General features: G+C 38.5%; 1 protein-coding gene and 2 long non-coding RNA genes across 4 annotated transcripts in view; 2 read left to right on the forward strand and 1 right to left on the reverse strand.

Annotated features, from left to right (window-relative positions):
• Nucleotides 1-17,213, reverse strand: part of Cpx (synaptic transmission protein complexin) — a 329,323-nt gene that overhangs the window by 140,863 nt on the left and 171,247 nt on the right. The gene's annotated exons all lie outside the window — the stretch shown is intronic.
• The window catches only part of LOC139990822 (uncharacterized), a 209,930-nt gene that overhangs the window by 82,690 nt on the left and 110,027 nt on the right, over nucleotides 1-17,213 (forward strand). The window lies entirely within an intron of this gene.
• Nucleotides 2,181-3,732, forward strand: LOC139990953 (uncharacterized). Its single transcript, XR_011800709.1, has 2 exons — nucleotides 2,181-2,398; nucleotides 2,463-3,732. It is a non-coding gene; the product is annotated as an uncharacterized lncRNA (long non-coding RNA).

The following is a 17,213-nucleotide window of genomic DNA, read 5'->3' on the forward strand; positions in this document are numbered from 1 at the left end:
TGGCTATCTCGTGACTCGGTAATTTCCTATCTGGCTTCGAAATTTTAAGTCGGCCAGGCGCGATAGCGGCCGGAACGCGATAAACTTTGCTTTAGGTTACCTCGTTACACGGCCGAAAAGAGAAAACGATGGAAGGAAAGAGGAAGGGAAACGAAATGTTTAGGACGCCCAGTGAATTTTCTCAGACTTTTCGTTTCGGCCAGCTGCAATCCGACTGCCGCATCTGCCGTTATTATTTCCGAGATTAGATCTCGCTGTTCTCTCGTCCGGTTTGCGCTGAAATCCAGCTGAAAACGCGACTGAAAACGCGGTCGTCCATGTTTGTAAAAGCGCCAGGGAGCCGTAGTTCTGCAAACGCCGTAAATTTTATGTAATTTCACGACGAACTACCCCGTTACACGGCACATCGGATATCTATTGTGGCGAATAGCATCGCTATTATATCCCTGAAATGGAAACTAGCTGCGCTAAACGCATTCGTGCTATTTGGTACTAGTGAAACGTACGCGATTTTCTCTCCCTCGCTCGTTTTACGAATTAACCGTTCGTTCCTCGTACCATGACTAACAGATTTCAGGAAATCAACCAAATGGTCTTTTTCCTGTCTAGTTTTCGCGTATTGATAATTATACCTAGTCCTATCACGAATTTATACATACGTGGTTTTAATAAGCATAATAGTTATAGCATATTTTCATTTACATTCATTTACAGGTCAGTAATTTTAGAATTTAATAAAAGTCGATTTTCCTTGCGTTACCAAAATTGTCCTTTCGTTTCGTTTTAGGATATTTTTCCATCTTCTTTATAATTTTAAAGACATCGGCAATAATATTGAAATATTCTTTATTACGATATTGAAATATTAAAAGTACTGAAACATTGCCTGTTACAATGTCACTTTGGCTGGACCTGACAAGTTCCTTTCACTTGTACCTATCATATTCCTTCTTGTGATCTCAAGTTGCGAACAAAAGAGAAGTTGCATCGTTTTTCGACAAACTTGCTGGTTCTAATATTAATATCATTTTTTCTCGTTTCTTTCTCAAATGTTTTTAAGGAGAGAAATGCGATTAAAGAATGAGACGGATAAAGTTCAAGATAAACGACTACCTGTCGCAAACTATCTTTTCTTCCGCGAGGAAATAACGTTTGATATCAGCTTCTCGAGTAAATAGCCGCCGATGTTAATTACATAGTCATGAAAAATAAAATGAGATAATTAATATTACGAGCGACTGCGCCAACGATAAATAATACCAGGGCTCTTATTGCGGATCTTCTTGTCGCTCCGTCGTCCCTTGTCAACGTCCATTTCTCGTGATCCCAGCCTTCGCTCGAGTGTATCCATTAATTCCGTATTTCGTTCGTAATGAAACGAGATATCAAGACTGACGAGAAAAATAACGCTCGATAAGGGATTTTTCTTTCGTTGAGAATCTGGTGAACGCTGTTTTCCCCGACCGTATAGTTATTGCAGATAGGAGCTATCGCAAGATAAGAGCGAGGGCTACAGAGAGTTGAATAAGGTGAATACCAGAAGTTCCTTAAGGAACGATTTCGCACAGTTCTCCACGTAATGGGTTGACAATTACACGAGAACTCGAACTGCTAGCTCGGCCCGCAATATGCTCGTTAAACTTGCTAAGAGATTTATAGGGTCGACTGGTGGAAAGTAGCGAGATAGAGAATGAAATCTCTTCTCTTCTATCTAACGTAAAGAGCAATGAAACGAAAAGGAACTATGAGTCTTGTAACTTGCCAACATCTTTCATTTTCTGTTCCTCTGGTTGCAAGTACTCTTCTTAAATATTAGGATACTCGTTGGACTTGTATAGAATTCATCATTTAATGAGGATCGTTGAGCAGGCAGTTGATTGGCTAGAGTACTGTATTCGTGGAATATAATCCAAAATATGTGATAGAAAATTGTGAAAAATATTTGCAAGAATTCTAGAGAAGCATAATGATTTAACGATTATTTCGTTTAAACTTGATCAAGGGAATCTTCAAAAATGTAGAATTTATTTCGTAAGAATTGTAAGGAAACATAACGAACGAACAATGATTGTATACTGGCTCGTATACAATTCTTTGATTTAAATCTTATCGACGTATTAAACAGATCAATGAAACGAAACTAATCGTCTTTCGATCTTTCGTTTTAACACAGCCAGTCAACGCTGGGACAATATTCTTCTTTATCGCGTCCAAAAACCGTGAAGGATAAAAGTATCAAACTCGGCGTGGGATTCGATTAGCTGAAGTCAAGATGGAAACGTAAAACCGCGGAGAAGAAATGGAGGAATCGGCGAGCTGCGACGTTTTATGAGTCCAGCGGAATCCTATAGTTGACATTTCGTACGCGCAGCGTTGAATTAAACGGTCGTTCCCCTGAGTGGCCGACAGAGATTCAACGGGGTGCTCTTCTATTTACAAATAATCTGTACGTTTCCAGACAGGAAATCGATCTCCTCGGCGGTTGAACGACGAGCAAGGAGGCGGTGGACGAAATTGTAGAAGAAATGGGGGACAGATTTAACGCGAGCCGCTCCAACGATATCGTTCATCCGGCGGCACACATCCAGCGATTTCGTCGCTGGCAATAAACGTGCTCCCTTTGAGAATTTACGAAGACGCGGCAGATCGCCGTTGTTGGAAACATATCAACCGAGAGAAAGATGGAAGAAAGGAGAGAATTGGAAAAGGGAATGAAAGGAAAGGATGAATGGCCAGAATGGGACAGATTTTCAAACTGACAAGCGTAAGAGAGAGGAAAGTATAGAGAGAGATGGGTTAGCACGCGTGTCAGGGACGCTAGTGGTTTATCTAAACGATTATCTTGGCCCACTTTACGGACAACCAGGAGATGGACACGATCGGTCTACGACGGGTGACAGTACTCGATATGACACTCGATAAATTTACGAGAACGCCGGTTATGCGCTCACCACTGCCCCTCGACGTCTCTCGAGGACGACGGCATGTCGCGCAGATGCGGGACGCTCTTCCCTATAATATCTATGGCTCTCGTAAAACCGAAGATAGCCTACGCATACCTCTCGCGTTCTCCATCTCTCTTTCCTGCTTATATGACGTCCGTTCGTTTCGACCTGCTGTCGTCGACAGGAACGCTTGGGCCGGCGAAAATTTCAATCCAGGGTGCTCCATCACACGCCGTCCGACCGACAGAATTAATCGACGACCAAATCGACCTAACGAGCATCTCCTACACGCGTCCCTCGTGACCCGTTTCGTCCTGGTCGTTTCAGTGATCGAGGTCAACGATTATCGAACACGCGTCACAGCACCGGCTCTGATTTCTGTATTTCTGTTTTTGATGCGCTCTCTTACGCTTGGCTTGCTCTCGCAAATTGCACCCGAGTTGGCTGATAGCGAGTTCTTTCTTTTTTCTTTCAATTTTTCTTTTTTTTTTTTTTTTTTTTTTAATATGATGCCGATGTTCTGAGATTTTTTTGTGAAGTAAATTGGAGAGCGAGGATGGAACACCAGCCACGGTAAAAGAATCTCATCATCGAGTCGAGGTACAAAGATCCTTTCACGATGGAAAGTGCTTTGGTAAATTTAATCACCGACCAACAAAAATCGCAATCTCTTCATGGCGTCGCGTGAACGTGCGCGTGTGTAGTGGCAGTTCGAACAATGTTTTCGAATCGGTTCTCGGTTTAGCGAAGGAGCAGCCGACGTCGAAGAGCGTAACGCAAACACCGGCGCGCTTCCCGATTGCTTGACGCGCGCGAAATGAAAAGAAAGGAGTCGAGTGTTTTCCGATAGCACGGAAGAGGGACACCGAGGCCACAAGGAGGTCCGTGTTCGGAAACGAACGACTAATTGGTTTCTTTTTCCTCGTGCAACCGAAGTTAAACCCGACTAACCGTTCTCCTGTCTTCCAACCTTTCTTTCTCTCTCTCTTATTTCGTCGCTGTTTTTAATTCCTTCTATTAACCTTTACACTCGACAAAAGGAAAGCTCCGATTAGAGTGGCTCACGGAAGTAGCTTGAACGCTTACTACAGCAAACTTTTACCGATATATATCGTATTGTATATATTGTGCGCGTTATATAAAACACTTTGAAACGTTGGAACTGTGTTGAGACACGACTGTGACGATTAAATGTATTGGTAAAATTTGCAAGAAATCTGAAAATGTATATGGAAATTGCAAGATATTTATTTGCATTACTCTTCATATTACAACGCGAATATATATTTGCTGGAAAATTAGTATATACACAGAAGCGTATGAACTTTCTGAAGTTTGAACTAAGCGAGGAAATATCGTCTGTTAGATTTTATCTTATCAATTACGTTAAAGAAGAAGAAATATGTAACTCACATGTATAGAATTTCAAGAGGATTTGTAATAAAAGTATTGAAACTTCATATTGACCGTCGTGAATAAAGAAGATCGGAGAAACTGTCACGAAGGTGATGGAAAATATAAATTTCATATTTGAGAAAGATTAAAGACAGATCCTCTATTCGATCTAGACAATCTTTTAAAGCAGCGGAGATGTAAAATGTTTAGATAATAAGATAACATTTATATGAAAAAATATGTATTAACCTAACATCGTTTCACGATCCTTCTTACTGTTTCTACCAATCGATTGCATCTTATACGATTCGCCTCGGTTGCCAGATAGCACTTGATTTTTTATAACGAAAGAAGACGAAAACAAACTCCGGTGTTACGGAAATCAAGGAAAACGTTGGAGGTCTGTTGAGAGTTGCGATCTCGTGTCTCATTCATTATTCATGAGATTGGTCCGTGTCTCTTTCCCGATCCGGCGTACGTGCGTTTCCAGAATTGGTATCTTCTCTTTCGCGCCAAAACTCTAGCTGCAATGTCCATGAAATTTCCGTAATTTATTCAACGTTGTGGCGGTCACCGATACAATTATTAATTAAGCATTTCCAAGATTATTATTAATTTTTAATAGTATCGAGAAAAAAAACAAAGCACATCGATGAACAATGTAACACTTTTATTTACGAAAATTTATAAAACGATTACTTGGTATATTGCGATGAACCGTATGAAAGCATATCAATAGGAAGAGTTGCTGACATAATCTTCACAGAATTGTATTTTTCCTGTATGATTTTTTTTTTTTTTTTTTTTTTTTTTTGAAAATTCTCGAACAAATCTCTTCACATTTTCTTCATAATATCTTTTCATCGAACGTTGTCTAGTTTAGGGTGCGTTTTCATCTTTGCTTTGTATTTCGTGACGTTGCTAAGCACGTACAGCACATAGAGTGGTGGACAGGAGCATGTATGAAACTGATACTTTCGTATACGACTGTGAGTGAAATTTGTGTTAAATATTTTGTCTGTGTTAAATACTTTCTATAATACTGTGATATAATTGTATCATATATTTATTTCGCTTCTCAATTATTTATTTACGGTCCATAAAACTATATAATTTTAATTTATAATTTGTACGATTATAATTTATAATTAATTCGCTATAATATGTAATATTCATTGCTGTTCATATTTAAAGCTAAAATTTGCAGCATTTTTCACTTCTAAAGCCTTCTTTTCAGCTTTAAAAGGCGTGAGCAGAAAATCTGTGAAAATACACTTGGTGGCGAATATATTAAGCATGCCTGGAACCGGGCCGTATAACGATCGCCTGGAAACCCAGAGACACAACAACAGAGAGTATTAAATTATCGATGTCGAAGGGAAATTGTTTCGTGTACGGAATAAACTGCGAGTGTAACGTTCCCTTCGAGGTAAACGGGTTGCTTCTCGTCTTGCGACGTTCACCTTTCTCGATTCGTACGAGTCGTTCGACGTTAAGAAAAATAATAGCTTCGTATTGGATTTATCGCTGCTCGTAGACAGCACCTGGCACCAAACTTCCTTCTCGCAACAGCTTCATCCCAGAACGGCGATAGAACGGTAAAATTCGCGTCGGTGGCTTCTGTATATCGTGTGCGGTCAGATATATGTTTCTCGTTCACCGCGAGCCTTGTGTTTCGGACGTTGGTGGAGCTATATTGCCGAGGAAACTTTTCGTTTGTGCTGCAACGTTTCATTAGGGAACCGTCGCACGATCGGTTGCTCGGTTATTGTTCTGGAAATTCCTCTTTAGACGGAGGTAAGATGATCGCGAAACTCGCGTGGAACTGTACGCTCCAAGTTGCAGGATTAAGCATAGTCTATTAGAGATAGGATGGAAGCAAACAGTAAATTGTTGAGTAAAGTATGGGACGAAAGTTGCTCGTGTAGTCTTCTTTTTTATGTAATAAAAATATAACAAGTACCTTTTTGTCTGCTCTTTCTTGTCTCTTTCTTCAGTCTTGTCTACTCTTGTCAGTTTCTTAATTTCTAGTAAATAGTTGAGCAAACTGACAGACAAATCGGTTTAAAAAGATTCTATGGGAATTATGAGGCTTAAGTGGATGCAAATGTTTTGTTAGAATAAAATATTTACAATGCAGATTCTGTATACTTATTATAAAGTATATAGTTTCCATTTAAGCGAAAAAGTAAGGTTATTAAAATTGACAGAATTTCTGCATCTATCCAATTATATTCGGTTATTCGGTTCGTTATTTGTGGCTTACAGATGGCTGTAAAAGTTTCTCCGATTTCTACCTTCGATGTCTTCGCGGTAAGTCTTCCATCAGTATGTCATAATGATAGTAAATCGTATACTCGTACTGTATCATAACAAGAGTATTTCTTGCAAAAATGATGTAGGTTGGAACAACAAGACATAAGGAAAAAGGAACAGTCAGGTCGCGTTGCCTCGATAAGTAGCGTGCTCGTTTACAACCACGATCCTTCTCAGATCGATTCTCCTAGAAGATTGCCATATTTTTTTCAAAAATTCCCTTACAAACTACAATCCTTGTTAACAAAGATGTCTGGCGCAATAAATAAAAGCAAAAAATCGTTATTAAATCAATCGAAGTTAAACCGATCCAATACACCAAAAACGTAGCGTACGAAAGCTTGCGATAGAAAGTTCTCATTGTCTTCGATGTACGTCTCTACAGTATCGGTAAACAACGATTTAACGTAACGAACAACCAATAACGATTGGTTTAAACGTTATCCGTTAGAAAAGGAAGGGTCGGCTGGTCCATTGAAAAAGCAATATCAACGGATTTTAATGCTTCGAACGAAAAAGAGAAGAATCCATACTGGATGGTATTTTTCGAAACAATCGAAATGAAAAGCTTGGTTTTGAAATGATTCCGCTCGTGTGGGCTCGTCAGTAAGATGAATTCTCGCAAACCTCTGCAAGAGTAGTTAACCCGAATCGAGCGAGCTTTCGGTAGGTGGACTATTCTGGGGTGTCGTAACAAGTGCGATAGTCAATTCTATTAGGCCACAAGGGAATCGACGTATTCAGAGGTTGCTAGTGTATTCAACGTCGCCGATTACGAAGGAGCAATACTCGATACCGCAGTAATTGGGCCAACGACGTGCATCCTCCTAGGAGAGTCTAACGCAGTACCAGTTTCCATCTCCATTAAATACAACGAAACGCCAAAGAGAATTTTTTACGAGCGTTTTCATCTTTTAATCCCTGTTGCAATTGCGCTAAGTTCAGATACGGATAATTCCTGGTGAGAATTTTCATTGAACGAGGGCTAGTCGTTAAAAAATGTATGATACGGACGAAAATAATATTTACAGGTCACATACGGATAATACGATAAATAAAGCACGGATTTTGATGGGCTTGCGGAAAATTCGAAGGTGAAAATATGCGTTCAAAGAAGAATACTTATTGTGGTATTTAATAAATGAAACAAATCGTTGTTTGCATTTCTGTTTGATTACTTATAAAAATACGCAGTCGAGTGATGATTTTATGGTTCGTTGATTTTGTAATTTTCCTGGTATTTCATGGTCACCAAGAAGCATTTTGATATTACGATTAATACTATTTACGATTAATACTACGATTATTACTAGGATTAAAATTATATGTCTATTAAAGATAGGTACTGAATGTATTTTGTAAAAAATCAAGGGTCTAACTAAAATATCGATTGTTCTAACATATTTTAAAAATATTTAGAAGGTATGAGATGTCCCAAGAGCAAATGAAAAGAGCAAATTTTTGCTTAAATTGTATTAAAACCGGGTGATATTCGAAGACTTTTGAACCGGTGGCGTAACAGTAAAAATGCTTTGATAACTCAGAACATTTATACCACAATCGTGAAGGGTTAACGAAAGTGGCGAAGAAATTTGCTAAAATTGCACATCCTCATAAAAAAGGGGGCATAACGCGAGTAACGCAAAGAAAAATTAACAGCAAAGGTAAGAGATAGTAGATTTTGATGGCGCGTATAATTCATCGAAGAATGTAAGGAGAAAGAGAAATGTTGTTTGTAAATTTCGATTGGACGATGAAATGTATGCAGAGGCAAAAATGCTCGTGTTATAAGAAAAATCGACTTGATTATGAGAGAATTCATCGAGACGAGTATACAGGGTCCACCCTACGACGTGGCGTTGCGTCGATGCTTCGTTTATAACCAGCTGTCATGCAGTCGCAATAGCGTCCAGTCGTTAAAATTTTACGCTCTGCTCTAGTAATTGGAACATCCAGGCTCGCGACAAAACTATCATTTCGCAACAGCTTTGGATTTTTTTCTCGCGTAATTAGTAGCATCGTGTTATAAAACAAACGATATAGCTGAGTCGGGGATTGCCGCGGAATCGAACGTGAGAATTTTAACCAGCGAGTTGATTTTCAGCGTAAGACGGTTCATTGCAGGTTCGTTACGATCTTAATACGACTTGGGAGTAGTAAAAATATTATGGAATGTGATTTGATCTCACAATCGTTTTCATTTATTGGTCATACAGCAGAATTATTCTTCGCGTGTCTATCCTTCATCTTCCCGTTATGACGATTCCACGTTTATGAATATTAGGATATTTGGCGGTCTCATACAAAGGAACGATTAATCGACTACAATCATGTGTTTAAGGAAGATCATGATCTTGATTGGACAATAAAATTCTCAATATCATAGACGTTTAGGTAGATTTCTATATTGCAAGTTAAGAAAATTTCTCGACGAATCAGGTTCGAAGTCGATAAAAATTTCTGTGGAATCACATGAAACCAAAGATCAATGATTCGTAGATAAAAGGGATTCTTTTTATAATAAAAAATATACGAATCATTCGGAGTCCACGTTTTCAAACTAGACAATAAACGTTTTAGTATCCCTAATAATTTTACGAGTTTCCCCCATTTTCTGTAAGAGTCCTAATACTTACTTGGCTTATCTGTATGTTACGTTTACAACTTCGGGCCTATCGCCTGTCTTATCCGGCTGCATGTCACTATGACATTTTTATTAAAACATTTTATCGGAACTACGAATTCAGAGAGTCGTATATTTCGCGTGCAAGTTGCTCTACTTCCATGTCACGCGTAATGGTACGCGGAACTCGTGTAAAGCGCCAGTCTGCAGAGCGAGATTTTTACACCTATTCTTATTTTCTAACCAGAAGACTCCTCTACGAGGTAATAACCCTTTTACGTGCTCGAAACGTCGATAACAGAGTCTCAACGACGTTCACGAGGCCTTTCCCTCTCGTTAACATTTCTTCGAGGAACCTTATGGCAAAAAAAGAAGAAAAAAAAAAAAAAAATGGCCCAATAATATATAATCACGAAACGACATAATTTAGCCTACGTTCTTAGGCCATTTTTGAACCAATCATGCATTTCGAACATTAAGTCATATCTTGAGCTTGTGTGAGATATAAAGAAGGGAACTTTCATCGATATTTTACTTATTGTTACGTGATGTTTTAATACAATTTCATTCGCTATACATTTTTTTCAACCTTTTAAATAATCTCCTTATCTGCAGAAACAAGAACAAGATCACGATATAAAAGTTGGCGAGTACCAGCAGAGTGAAAATAAATAACAGTGAGAAAGTAATATCAAAATTTGAGGGCGCAGCATGGTAGCCTGGTTTCGCGGACAAAATCGAACAACGAGGGCTCTTCGAGACAACATTCTGCAATTGGAACAGACCTACGAGACTACGAGCGATTAAACGAAATAGCTAGTAAATTTAATATCCGCGCTTTACGAGCTCTACACAGGAAGACCGAATTCAATGGATCCGTTTGATCGCGTATACAGACGATTGGCGTCTAGCCAATGCCGTTGGGAACGCTCTCAAAATCCAGGACGAAGCTCACCCTTTCCTCCCCCTCAACCCGAAATATTTCGAGAAAGTCGAACGATTTTCAAGGGTTGGTCTTTTCCTTTCCGGCTATTACGCAATGTAGCTCCGGGGAAGTAACAGAAATTTACCACGTAACGCTTCAAACATCTCTCTTTGCGTTATACACTGGCTCGCGAAAGTATATTTGAACGCTTGGCATACAAACTTTATGCCTGTATGACGTGTGTTATACGAAACATTTCGAAATGTCTGTAGACATTATAACTTTAACTGATGCACGACCATCGTAATTATATTGATGAATCTTGAAAGCAATTTAAAAATGTATATAGAAATTACAGGGTATTTATTGGAAACGTATATCGACTAAAAGATTAATATACAGCATGAATAGCCGTCTTTAACATATAATAAGCTACATATGGTGCCTCTGGAAGAATATTAACGTTCATTACGGAAACACACGCACGCGAAGATAGATCGAAATTGGGCGTAGTTGTACGTAAGAAGCGGTTTGGGTATAGTTTGTATATAACTGTGTTTAGGCGAATAGGTGTAGGTTAGTTCTAAGTTACCATAATCGGAAGACTTGTAACCCCACTGGGGTATCGATAAATGTACTACTATTAATGTTATTACTACTATTAAGGTTTATTGATATCATAGACGATTGACTGCTTAAGTATCTCTGTGATTTCTGCAAGATATGAGGTGGATAAGTCGTGATAGCTGCTGAAGAAACACTCGAGTATAGTTAATGTTGAGGTTATTAGACGTATGTGAATACAAAGGAACGCGTAGATAAATTGTAAGGTAGAAAATATATTTTTTGAATACTGAAGTGTAAATACAAGTCGGAATATAACATATTATATTCATATATAACATATATATATCAGCTCATAAGCTGATTCAGATCTGCACGCTAGCAGTGTTACCCTATGACTGAAAACACTGAAGCCATCGTCGCCTGTCTACAGTTTATGGCTTGCCTTCGACCCAGTCTTTTGTCTATACTTTGTCGATGGCTTCAGTGCTTGAGAAAATTAAAAGATTAGATGTAGAGTTTTCTTAGAAGTGGTGACCACTTGAACAGTTAACAATATATATTTATTAACAGATACTCTATATGTACACTTTGCATAGAACTCACGATTACTATTAGCGGTTCGCGATTTGCGATTACGAGTTCGACTTCTAGTCGATGTGTTACGATGTACGATACAAGTTCGAATGATGATTGCTTAAGATGCCGAGGAACTCGGGTCACTGTATTACTGTATTACTGTAAACTACCAACTATCGGACTCGGACTGACGTCTAACGACTGACTTTCCCTCACGATGATGCTGCAGGAAAACTATGATAGGGTGTATCTAAGGATACGAGATCATCGGATTCATCGAGGAAAGTTTTCGTTCAAAAAGTGAGAGAAATGGACGTTGCTGTTAATTGGTTAATATCTATGTTGGTGATTGAAGAAGGATGCTAACCGCCCTTGAGAGAAAGTTGCTAGCGGGAAGCATCGTACGTGAGAAAAGCAGATTTCCCGTATCTTCCCGTAGTAAGTGATAGATTTAGGGACTATTAAGACAAAGATCATTTGTTCGTTTGAAGAACCTTAGTTAAATAAATCCTAAGATTTATAGCGGATCTTTAGGCTAGCTGAAAATATACTATGAAGATATATCGACATCTGGCAATCATCTTATTCGAAGAATAGGATTTTTGTGTAGCGAGCCACGGGACAGAAACCGTTGGAAAGTTTACTGTCGGGTGCCGCTACAGATATATATTCATATTAAATACCTTGTAGCGTCTATATACATTTTTGAATTTGTTTAAAACATTATCAACATGATCGTGATAATCGATTCTCATTATAATATAAATGAAATTTCAAAACGCTTCGTATAATGCACATAATGTATTCATAAAATCTTTCACCTGACACGTGTTCGAACGGTATCACGAGACCGTGACGATGTACGAGGAAGGTAAGCGAGACTCGAGAGACTCGGAAGACAGAGAGTAGATTAAAAGAGAAACGTATACGATCGACGGTGTAGTACGACGAAAAGTTGCCGAAAGGAGTGGCATGGCGAGTGGCCGCCGGTTATCAAAACTCGCGGCTAAGAAACTTCTCAGACGGAATAGGCTGCCTGGAGCTTCTCTGGCAGCGATTCCACGGGAAATTCGAATTTCCGTGAAACTCCATCCGCGTTAACCAAAAAGTAAGAGATCGTTTTCTACTTACAGGGAAAGTTTCTGCGAAACGTTTCCACTTCGAGATCACGGAATAATATAAGGAATTTAATATACGTGACGTGAGGTGAAAATAATGGAAATGTAGATACAGATTTCTCTATGTTAAATTTCGAAATATCAGACTGAGCTTCCTTGGTTTTTTGATACGACGAATTTTGCGAAGATAACGATCTTTGATACTTCTAATTGCGTTGACAAGTTTTCCTTCAATGTGATAAATACCAGGCCTATGAATGACGTATATTTACAAAATTATTAGACAACAGGTAAATACCAAGAATATTTCCTCGTTTCTCAAAGATATCTTTTCGTGATCGATTCGTGTACATTTTTTAAGCTTTAGGAACAAATCAAATATACTAAATGAAAGGATGGCAGGAAGGATTTTGATAATCAGAAGTCTGCCTTAATAAGAAATTCATGGATCATTTCAATCTCGACAGTAATTAATCAATTTTTTAATTAGAGTCCGTAGTAAGAATCGAAGAATGAATTCCTCCTTATAAGTACCATTTCGGGTAATCATTTGGAAAATTGTTTCAAACGAAATAATACTTTGACACATTATACTTAAGACGTAAATGTATCGTACATTAAATATATTTACATTGTGTTCTCGAAGAATTAAAAAGAAAATTGCAAAGAATACGTTACAAGAACTGTATGATAATTTACTTCAAATAATACACTGTATTAATTAAACAAATTTCTAAATATTCCCAGCGAAGCGATTTCGCTTGAAACGCTTGTTTGGAACAACGAACAGTCTGCATCTATTCTCATGATTGAACGAAATCGCTCGAAGAAGATGAATCTCTTAAATTATGCGAGAGAAATCGTAACACGAGCGAAAGCTCGTTAAAAGTTCCTGCCTGACCCGTTGTCTTCGCATTCCTTATAAAGACGCTTTAACGATGTACCTACGTCTCTACCGAGCAATAAATCGCCGATGCTGCCGACAAAATTGCAAAGAGAAGGTTGTTCAATTCCCCTGTTTCGAATTTACGCACGTCGCGATTTCCTTCGAACGACCAGCATTATCTTAAAGGAAGACTCGTGCCGAACGCCGTGTCCTGCCACTATTCTTCATTTGCCAATGATCCCTGCTTTATCTCCGACTTGTTTGAATCGTAGAATTTTCCGAGAACGCTACATTCCCGTAGACGCTTTCGAGACGTATGTTTCACAGGACGAAGCCAATATTTGCAAGTATTTCGAACGCGAGATCGCAGTTACGCATAAAAATAACGCGATCGAAGGCAAAGCTGTCGCGAAGGAACGTGATTCGCGAGCGTATTCCCGTGTCAGAGACGTTCGCGTTTCGTTGCAATAAGTGCAATTGCGAGTCGTTCTTTCCTCCTTCTTTATTTTTTTTTTTTCTTTTTTTTCGCGCCACGTGACGGCGTGCGCGGCTTTATCGCGGAAGGCGTTAAGCCGATTTCTCGCCGGAAGCCCGCATGGTTCGCCATATACTGGCAAATCCCCTAACGTCGCAGAAAAGACGCGTTTGAAAAAGCATTCGCCGAGACAGGCCGCGTCTAGAACGTTCGTCGTGGGAAATTAACGCCACGGGAATTACGAACATACGTCGTCTGATCTGAAAGCGATGGTACTACTTTCTGTTTAAAGCGCAGTTTATTTACAGTGGCTACGAAAAATATTGGCACGCTATTGTATTTGTCACATTGTATGTGTTACATTTCGTACCGTTTAATAGTAGTTTTATATCGTTATATGAATTTGTTATATTATAAGAATGAAATTTAGTATTGTACATAAAAACGATTCATTGGAAAATAGAAGTATGTGACAATACTTCTTGCAGCCAGCGTTACGTTCTACTTAAGTTTCTTTTGTTACGATGAATCTTTGCATTTCTACGCATTCGATTGTATTCGTAAAAGTACGAATTTGCATAAACATTCTCAGAGACAACCTGTATAATTACATAGCCGTTTATACGCATTCGAACACTTGACGCAATCCAATTGGAACATCGAATTTCTTAATTTCTATCATTATATTTTCAATATCATGATAGAACAATGTTTCTTCGCTGTTAATTCTTCGCTTCTCGCCACAAATGGCACCAAATATTTTGCTAAATTGAAACAAGCAATATACCTGCATCCATCGAGTTCCATATTTATCTCCAATAAACAGCTGATACTTCGTAGAATCTATAGAAACTTCTATAATGTGGTTGGAAACTTAACTTAGGTGTTTCCGTAGAAGTAACTTTCACTTTTCATTATTCTCTCTTATTTGTACCAATTAATATCAACTGTTTGTATCAGTTATCACTAACTGTATATAATTGCCCGAGATAAGATCGGGGAGCGAAAATTAATTTAAAGAGCTGTAACTATAGCATATTTTACATATCTGCAATAATTAGAAAGTTTCATATAACACTGGTACACGGTACTGTAGTTATGCTATTATTATCGTTCGTGAAATTGGGACGAACTCGTTTCGAAAAGTTCGAATATCTCTAGTTCGTTTCGTTAATTGAAATCGAGATGGGAAACAATAGCGAAAAAACGACGATAAAAAGAATCAATTAGTATTACTGTTTCTATACAATGGTTCAAATAAAATGTCAGAAGTATAGTTTAGTGCCGGTACAATATCGAGATTCAGTCCGATTGGCCGACTCGATGAGAATCTGCCTTCCCTAACGATAAGTGATCGAGCGGACAGAGGTTAATGCGGCGTGCAGAGCCGGCGGCCGGGGCCAGCCTGTTCCATATAAATTTGCGTTTACCCTGTTTATTACACGAGTATTTTATCGAGTTCCTGTCACATGCAGCCACGGCTAGATACAAGGGCCAACGATAAATCTCGGCTTCCGACCGGGACAGCCATAAAGATTTTTCTCTTTGCGCCACCACCGGATGTCTGTGCACAGCCTGCGTCCCGGTACACGTTAATAGACGTTTGATTAACATGTTCGGCTCCTTGCGACACGACTTTCGTTTACACTCTTTAACACGTTTCTTGCTACGCGCCGCAAACATATATATAGGATGAGAACATAAGCGAGATACGGCAGGGGATGTTTCAACACGCGAAGATAGACAGAAGGGTTCGTATAAAGATATGCGTAATGCAACCTTGTTTTCGAGTTGTATTAGGTTGACCGGAAAGTGTCTTTCTTTTACAGACACGTCCTTTACAACGATGCATCTTTATACAAACACGAAACCTTTATGATCTTTATTTTGATAGAACAAAATGGATTATACGTAATTCGATACAATAATATAAAGGGAAAATGTTGTGCATCTATTACTTCCTTATAAAACGAAATAAACTTTTCGGACGACCTAATAACTCATTGCTACTAGACTGGAGATAAATATGATGCTAGACATTGCTTGAATCAACAATTTCCTGGCGAATGGATAATTCTGGGTGACCTTATTTGCTGATCATCTTTCCAGGCATGAATCCATTTAATTATTAATTATGGGGCATCTAAAACCTCTTGTCGAAGCGTCGAAAGTATTCGCCAACGTGACGACCAAACGTCACCGACAAATCCGTGTAAAAAGCTGTTCGAATAAATTCGACGATCCATGATCGTTCACGCTTCTATTGAAACTGAATCTAGTTATTTCGAGCAATTTCCCTGAAGGTAGATAAGCGAATATTACAACAGGAAACGATACCATATGCGAAATATGAATTTGAATATGGATTTTTCTTCTTATTTTAGTATGTTGAATTAGCTTCTGCCGTGCTTGCCACATATTCTGATTCAACATGTATATTTTGCCCTAGGAACCGCAACGAATTGATATATACCACACTGTTACATTTCATTTCTGCGAAACGTTATATCGTATTCGCATATCTTTTTTCTGGCAATATTTATCTGTCATTCATTTTGTTGAAAATTGTTTAATTCATGAAATATGTTGTATTTGAATCATTCTCACCTAACAGAATGACTGAGTGTTATTCCATCTCTGTTGCATGAAACACACATTGAAAAACGAACGAGACTGAAGGATTATCTCTTGGAATATTAATCAAGGGACATTAGAAAAAGAAAGGATAAGGAAATTTTCGTTTCATAGCATAAGCGAAAAGACAGAGCTTTTAGACGTATATTGTTTGAAGAACTTTAAGATGATGGCAGGAAATTCTTCGATTATTTTCACACGTCTGATACCTTGTTCGAAGAACTTTTAGCGAAATCGACTAAGTGATTTGATATTGAGGAATTTTACGAATATTCGAGCTACGCAATATACGCAAGCGTTTTACATTCTACATAAGGTAGATTTAACATGAATGGAATAACAAATTCGTAATAAAATACGTTCGGGAAAGCATTCGATTTGTACAGAATATCAGTAACTAACAGTGAACATAATATTGCAATGCACGTATCGTCCGTCTAAAATAACTTAAACGATTTTCGTTGTAGGTGTCGATAAAGGCAGATAAAAGATTACAATTATTTATCTTTCGTCACTTGCCCTGCACTATTTTATCGTTTCAAAATGTCACACTTTTAATTACTTTGATTCTATCTACGGTCAGATTAGAGAGACCACGTAAATGTTAATGCCGGTAGATGGAGGGTAGCGCGTTGGTTAATAGGGTTAATAGGGTGCAGAGAACCAGATTTCGAGGGAAACTCGGTCATTGACCACACACAGATCGCTCTACCTGGCCCCCTTCTATTTATTCACCTCGTTGAAATTGTCCGG

This window comes from Bombus fervidus, chromosome 9, assembly GCF_041682495.2.
Source record: "Bombus fervidus isolate BK054 chromosome 9, iyBomFerv1, whole genome shotgun sequence".
NCBI classification, from domain to species: Eukaryota; Metazoa; Arthropoda; class Insecta; order Hymenoptera; family Apidae; genus Bombus; species Bombus fervidus.